Source organism: Adiantum capillus-veneris, chromosome 30 (genome assembly GCF_014529385.1).
Source record: "Adiantum capillus-veneris isolate H3 chromosome 30, ASM1452938v2, whole genome shotgun sequence".
NCBI lineage: Eukaryota > Viridiplantae > Streptophyta > Polypodiopsida > Polypodiales > Pteridaceae > Adiantum > Adiantum capillus-veneris.
Genome location: NC_140960.1, coordinates 28,423,192 through 28,431,621, shown reverse-complemented (window position 1 = coordinate 28,431,621; position 8,430 = coordinate 28,423,192). Strand labels below are relative to the sequence as shown.

The 8,430-nt window shown below is 50.6% G+C and overlaps 1 pseudogene; it reads left to right on the top strand.

The window, feature by feature from the left end:
* Positions 1 to 3,271: 3,271 nt before the first annotated feature.
* Positions 3,272 to 8,190, top strand: LOC147417723 (uncharacterized; annotated as a pseudogene).
* Positions 8,191 to 8,430: the final 240 nt, after the last annotated feature.

The following is an 8,430-nucleotide window of genomic DNA, read 5'->3' as shown; positions in this document are numbered from 1 at the left end:
CCGTAGCGGCTTGCACCGATAAGAGAGGAAGTGGGTGCTAATTTTAGAAGAACTTGAATTTGCAGCAACCTCTACGCGCAAGCAGGACTCTTGACAATCAAGAGCGATGCCTCACCCGGTGGGGATGCAACCGGGAATGCATGTGCATAGGGAGATCTACTCCTTGTGATTTGATGAATGTTTATTGGTCTGACTCTCTCTCTCTCTCTCTCTCTCTCTCTCTCTCTCTCTCTCTCTCTCGTCGCCTGCACCACGCTGATGCTCAGCCTGCCACCCACGTCGCCTGCACTCCCGCCCTGCTGCAGACCTGCACCAACAGCCCCCTGCTGTTGTCACGTGCCCCCCCCTCGCCAGCTGTAGGCCGCCTGCTGCCCATGTCCACAGCCACTACTGCGCCCCCCCCCCCCCCCCCCCCCCCCCCCCCGCTGCGCCTGTCTATAGCGAGAAATGGAGGAAAGAGAAGGAAGAGATGAAGGTGCAAATCGAACTTCTTTGCACCTCTATCGCATCCCTCACCCCAAAAGAGGGAGAGATCAAAGTGGAAGCCAAGGAAGTCCTCAAGGAGGAGATCACCAAAGCCCTCACCACAAGCATTGAGGAGGTCGAAGTAGTCAAGAAGGAAGCCCAACACGATGAGGTACTCATCATACATACAACCATTGAGGAGGAGAAGATGCGGCAAGCCCGTCGCTTTAATGTGCTAGTGACTGGCATCAAAGAAGAAGAGGAGTCCACACCCGAAAATGAGGGGAAAGCCTTATGCAAGAAAATTGGATACAAGGAAGGAGAGATCCCTTTCTCCAAAGCTTGGAGAGCCGGCAAAGACCCAAAGAAGAGAGTCCTTATCCTCCAATTCGCCTCCGAGGAGTCTCAAACCTCTTTCATCCGAAAGAGGGTCATCTTGAGAGGGTTAGGGCCCCCCCCCGACCTATCTTGATGATGACCTCACAAAGATGCAACAAGATCACCGTCGTGCATGCATGCCTAGAGTCTACCAAGCTCGCAAAGAAGGGAAGAAGGCAATATATAGAAATATAGAGAGATAATAGGGTCATCATTGATGGCAAGACCATCGCATAGGGACTCGTAGCCTATGAGACACGAGGAGATTCACGCCGCGGTTTGGAATTGCAACGGAAATCTATGGACACACCCAGGGAGGCTTGAGGAGGTGATGAGAGGCTGAGATATCATTCTACTTACAGTGACACATGAGAGCCTAGAGAGGGGTTTACCACGGATACATGGATTCCAGTGGGAGTCTCTACATCGAGGATGCACACACCAGCGCACCTCTCGTGGTTCAGGAGGAGTAGCCATACTCTTCAGACAGGGGCTCCACAGTAAACTACAGATTGTTGCTCGAGACCCGCAGGCCCGCTACATGTGGATTCGCCTCGAGCTCTCATGAGACAGGACCATCTACATTGCCCTCTGCTACTTTGCACCCACAAGCTCTAGATTCGCCTCCACTGAGCAGGAGTCATCATCAACAGAGGTCTCACCTTATACATGCCTCTTGGAGGAGATTATGGAGTACTCCACACTTGAAGTCTTCCTCATGGGAGACTTCAATGCTCGCACCCGCCGTAGGGAGTAGTGTGAAGCATACGACCACGAGAACCCAGAGGCACTACACACTCTATATGAGGAGGCTACTATGAGAGATACAACAGACAGAGCTTCAGTCACGGCCTATGGACGACACCTACTTCGACTTGGCTCCCAACATCGTCTCGTTATCTATAACGGGATGGCCCAGTGGCCCATCTCAAGGGGCACTCATCTTATCACATCCCTCACCATTCCACCCATACCCATAGGAGCCGACCACACATCTCTCTCCTCCTCTATTATTGGAGAAACCATTCCACATAGCTCCACGGCACGCACTCCACATACCACCATCCATTTCACACATGAGTTAGCTACTATCTACTCAGCCGAGGTGGAGCATGGTCTATGCCTCCTCGATCCATCCAGACACCTCTCAGTTCTCACATCACGTATCTCTTCCGTCCTCCACACCTCAGCCATTAGCTCTTTCCCACACACCACTCACACAGGACGTATCCCCCCTCTTGGGACTATGCCTCAAAACCGATGGCATGATGATGAGTGTAGAGAGATATACCGATGCCTCCGTGCTCGACGAGCTTTGGGAGAGATCACAGAGAGAGAGGCTAGACAACAGATGAAGGCAGTGACACGGCCGAAGCGGCGAGCATTTGAGGAGGCACAGGAGCTTGAGCTATATCGCCTTTTCATGAGCATGGATAGCGCGACGGCATGGGGCACCCTCCAGGAGCCACGCCCGACTACACCTATTGAGGATCCACAGATATGGCATGACTGTAGAGAGACTATATGAGGTGCCAGGGCAGTCCCCCCATCCCACAGCCACGAGCCACGACCGACGCGCTCCTTCACAGCAGCGGTGTAGAGAGGGCCATACACCGTATGCAACACAGGCGATCAGCTGAATATACTGGATTACAGAGTGAGCACATCATCTATGCGGCCTCCAATATAGCCCCATTGATTGCACACGTCTTCAATCGGGCTATAGGGGAAGGATTCCCAAAGGAGTGTACACAGCACACCATAGTGCCTATCCACAAATCTAGCGACACCCTGGACCCAGGGAACTACAGGACTATCATGATTGGTCACACGATGGCCAAGCTATATGGAGCAGTACTTGAGGCAGAGCTCAGCTCATACGTTGAGAGCAAGGGTTTACGAGCCCCAGGCCAACAGGCAGGTTTCAGACGAGCTTTTTCCACCATTGATCACATCTTTGTTCTGCGTTGCCTCATTGATGGGAAAAAAGCACGGAAGAAGAGGCTTTATTGCTGCTTTGTGGATTTCCGCAAGGCTTTTGATACAGTCCCATGCGAGAGACTCTTCCAGCGCCTTCAGAGGCTTGGTGCACCAGCAAAGATGTTTTGGGCCATATATGCTCTCTACGAGAGGGTGACAGGTCGAGTTCGATGCCTAGGTGGTCTATCAGAGACCATTGCTAGCACCATTGGTGTTAAGCAAGGATGCCCACTCTCCCTGACACTCTTCGGGCTCTACATTGACAAGATCTCCGACTACACACTGCGAGTAGGAGGAGAGGAGAGCGACTTGGCAGGTACTCCAGTCCACATATGTTATATGTTGATGATATCGTGTTGATTTCAGAGTCACTCCAGGGCTTGCAGCGCCATCTTGGGGCCCTAGACGATTTCTGTACACACAGGGGATTGCCTATGAACCTTGGATTATGATCTTTCACACATCCAGTGCAGTGAGGAGCGTTGCCACCTTCACAGCATCAGGAGGACAGGTTGATGTGGTCACCTCATACGTATACCTTGGAGTCACATTCACAAGCTTACCAGGACCCTTCACTATGAGGCACAGGCAGCTACCGGCAGGCTTGAAGGGGATCGGGGAGCACCACAGACGGAGAGTGAGAGAGAGAGAGAGAGAAGGAGACAGACACACGATGTGGGTGGGGAGACTCAAAAGAGTGAGCAGCCCTCTATACACTTATGCTATGTATAAGGTATACAAGTCAGTGGGTGCCCAGACTCTGGGCGGCTGGGCAAGGCACAGGCGCCTATACCCCAACAACCTCCCACTTAAAGGCGACTGTGCCTTTAAGCAAGGGAACCTAGTCTAAAGACTAAAAAAGGTGAGAGAAAACCGCTCTCAACCGATGCCCACTGGCTGGCTATGATCGTGTGCATCCGGCTCTACTAATAGACAAACATCCCGCTGCGGAAGCCACACAGAGCTAGCTCCAAGCTCTGCAAATGGTCTATAAGAGCTCATGCACTCTTGCAAGTATCGATCCAATACCTGCAAACCTCCCCTATGCTCTATGCCGAGATCAGTCATCGAACGACTGATCAACCCTGCTGCAAATGCTCCCACTGCAGCTGCTATGTCGGGCCTCGAGATCAACATCTCGTACATAAGGACACCGAACGTTGATGCAACCCTGGCAACCTCTGCCACCTCCAACTCAGAACTCAACTCATGGCAATCATGTCCCCTATCATAGAGACCATGGCACTCTGACTCCGAGCTCTGGAGTGACTCCTCGTGCCCACCACATATCACATGTGTACCAAGTGTATCCATATGTCCTGAATCTGCATCAAGCTCTGGCATAAGCATATCAAGAAATGACTCCACAATAGTCGACATCTCAACATCCATGTGAGTCATCTCTGTCATCACCTCTGATGACTCATCCTGCTGTGACTCACTAGAGCTGTCCCGCTCTACCTGTGCATCCGTAGACGCAACCTGCACAACAAGGTCACTGCTCTGCACTCCATGCAAAGCATCCTGCAACCCACAAGCAAAAGAGACTCGCCTGCTCTCTCGCTCTCTACCTGGCTGCATGATCACAGAGACAACACCGTCTCTTGCGTGATCCACATGCAATGGGTAACCTGTACCACTCCTGGCACCTCTCGCAATGACTAGCGAACCCAAATGCAACGCAAAAGATCGCTCAAGCAGCGATACCCGACATCCACTATCCCGTAACTGTCTGACTGAGATCAAATCCCATCTCAAATCTGGCACATAACGCACATGACGCAGGGTAAATCTCATACCAATGGGCAAGGACAAACATACGTCTCCTGTACCCTCAATGTCATACATAGCACCATCAACCATGTGCACACAACCAAGTCTCCCACTAGAAAACGTGCTAAACCACTCACGATGCGACGTGACATGGAAAGTAGCATCTGAATCTAGTAACCAATGTGAAGACAATGTGCAATCCGTAGACATAAGATCGTCTGAAGACAAGCTAGATGTAAATGTGACATCGCCATCACAAGCATACTCAGTAACCACCGTACTGATCTCACTAGCATCTGTCATGCCCAAATCTGCATCACGCATCTGTCGCCTCCGTTGTCTCAAACGCCTGAAACATCGACGCCTAATGTGCCCTCTATGTCCACAATGCCAACATGTCAAGTCTCTATGCCGTCGAGACTTGCGTGTGGGACCAATCTCTCCCATGGACATAGAAGTGGGACTAGACTCCCTAGTAGACATGGATGCCGCGTACATAGCATGTAAACTCTGCCATAAAGCATGAGTTGTAGTCTCCCTCGAGACCTGCCAGTAAACAGACTCAACCAGATGCAAACAAATCGTAGACATGGCTAACTCATCAAGATCCTGCCAATCATCATCACGCATAGAATTGGGCTTCGCCGATAAACCACGCAAGGGTTTATCCTGCCCCAAATCCGCCAATGCAACAAGCATATGCTCCTTCCAAGCAACAAAATCTGCACCATCAAACTGTGTCAGACCATAACGCTGGAAGTCAAATGAAAAATCAGCCATAATGCTCGCAAAAGAGCAACCAACAATGAGTAGCAAATGTCAACCAAATCAGCCCTAAACTGGCTCGAATTGCATCAACAAAAGTCTGCAAATATGGCTGTAAGATATGGCTGCAAATCAGCCCCAAAACAGCCCCAAAATTCAGCTCTTAAACAGCTGCATAAACAAGTCACAAATGTGTCCCAGATCAGCCTACAACTGAGCCATACATGGACACCTGCAAAGAGGAAACAATGGCTGAAAATTCAGCGCCCAAATAAGCCCTCAAACCTGCCTGTAAACTTGTAAACCTGTAGCTGAAACCTGCTGAAAAACCTCAAGCCATTAGTGCTCGAATCCGGCTACCTAGCTCATAGCCACACAAGCATACATCACAATACTCACTCCTGTGAGTGTGCCAAGATAACTGTACGCCTGTCAAACCCGTGAGCTAATCACCAAGCCCACAATGTGCGGTATCGATGCATACACACACACAAATCTCCCACCTGCAGAGAACACCGCACGCAAATGCTGAGTGCAACCCGCAATCTCTACCTAGATCGCATAAATGATGCGCATAAAACTCCTGGGAAAATTTCGCCAGAGTTTCGTCAGTAAAACGGCCACAAAACCAGTAACCAAACTGACTACACGCTCAAAACCATGAGCAACCAAAGCGCATCAAACCGTACTCCAAATGCATGCACCAAATCTCCACACTTTGCATACATCATTGCAAACACCTGCAAATCTAGTACACAAATATCTGCTCTACCTGTGACTGCCAAAAAACATACTCGAGGCATACATTGCCGAGCTCAAAATGCAATCACATTAGTCTCCCTGAGCATCAAACCACATAAGGCATACATTGTATCCTCCCATCTGTGAGGAAACTTGCAGCAAATATCACTCTCACATCTGAGAGCAAACCATGTGTGGAATCCTCGACACACAATAAACAATTGCTGCTGCAAAAAATTCAGCGTTCAGAATTTTAAAATTCTGATATGACGAGCGCGTCCGGAGCGTGCCAAAACCCCAAGGTAGACTCCTGGATCATATGTATCCGAGTCCGGGTGTGAAAGCTATGCCAAAAACAGTGTTTTTGGGACCCGAAAGTGCACAAATAAACTTGCTGCTGTACCTGCTATAATTCAAAGCATAATTTCAGCAAATAGACATCACCATCGTGTCCGGAGCGTGCCAAAACCCTGACCTAGACTCCTGGATCATGTAGATCTGACTCTGTATGACGGAGCTACGCAAAAAACTACGTTTTAGAGCCCGAAAATGGCAAAAACGAGCTGCACACAGTCTTGAACCTGCTCCTGCTCCACTCTGCGTGATGCAATGTCCTCTCAATGCAAGCTCCAACACAAGAGCTCTGCCACAACAGCATCCAAGCACTCGAATGTCAAGCTCTCCTTCGCCGAGCACTTCTCTAACGAGCTCCACTGAGCTCAAAAGCTCCTCTCACCAAGGAAGCCGCAACCGCCTCCTCGACCAAGCTTGACCACACCAAGCTCCTAAGCTCCAAAGACAATGCTCCTCAAGCTAAAATCTCTCTCCGTGAAACTCCACGATCGAACTCCACCGTCGAGAGCGAGCGAGCTATCGCCTCGAAGCTCTCAAAGTCGTCGTGCTCTCCGCGGTCACCATAGCTCTGATACCAATTGAAGGGGATCGGGGAGCACCACAGACAGAGAGTGAGAGAGAGAGAGAAGGAGACACACACGATGTGGGTGGGGAGACTCAAAAGAGTGAGCAGCCCCCTATACACTTATGCTATGTATAAGGTATACAAGTCAGTGGGTGCCCAGACTCTGGGCGGCCGGGCAAGGCACAGGCGCCTATACCCCAACAAGGCTCGCCCAAGGATATGCAACCTTGGCCATGCTAGAGCGGAGATGCCACCAGGCACACTTTCAAGAGCCCCGCATGAAGGGGTGGCTCTTTGACACCCTAGTCACCCTGGCGATGTACTCATCGACAGTATGGGCACCTGGATTGACAGTTGACCAGTGGGCACAGACTGAGAGGCGACGGATATATATGATCTCACGCTTGTTCCGCAGCAAGCGGACGGTGCCACATGACATTATCAGTGCAGAGCTCGCCACACCACCTATGGTTGTAGAGGCACTATTTCAGACAGTCCGCTTCATCCAGAGGATGAGAGAGCTACCCCCAGATTGACTTAGCTGTAGAGCATTTGAGGCAGCTATACAATTATCAGAGAGTGGGCATGAGAGAGCATGGTACTCAGTGGTCAGAGAATGGTTTGAGGCACACGGCCTTGATATGGAGCACTTACCACCCTTCCAATACGACCCTGATTCACCCTATGTTCACCTCTCTCGTAGTGAGAGGAACTTGGTTTTGAGGCAGGACCTTTGGCAGTTATACATCAGGCGAGTGTGGGAGTCACAGGACTTGGGGACAAGGATGTCAGACTATAGAGACCAGTTCCTCACTATTCTACCGGACGGTTTCATACGCTACATGGACACACACATGCCACATAGCTCACAGGTGGCGATTGGTCAGTTGAGGGTGGCATCACATAGGCTAGAGATTGAGACCGGGAGACATACTAGTGTTCCTACGGAGGAGGGAATCTGTGGAGCATGTACAGAGGAGAAGGAAAGTGAGGATCATTTTGTATGTCGATGCCGAGCATATACAGAGATCAGAGGTAGATATGAAGCCTTATTCAGAGGAAAACCCACTCTTCGAGAGATCATGGACTCTCGAGATCAGAGACAGTTAGGGCTCTTCTTATTAGAGATACAGAGCCACCGGGATACACTACTACAGTCATACAGATAGAGGGAAGACAATCGCAGCTCACAGACTTCTTTCAGAGGATGGCAGGCCCCCCCTCGTCCGACACTCAGAGAGGAGTGACACTCCCACAGGCAGAGACAAGTCAAGCTAGACAACGATCACGAGTCACAGGCCCCAAGGGTGTGAGCCTCCACCATCGACAGATCGAAGAGATTCAGGCCCGAGAGCACCGTGCCACTGAGGAGTGAGTGTCTCAGATGAGGGATGACCCTGCAGCTTTCA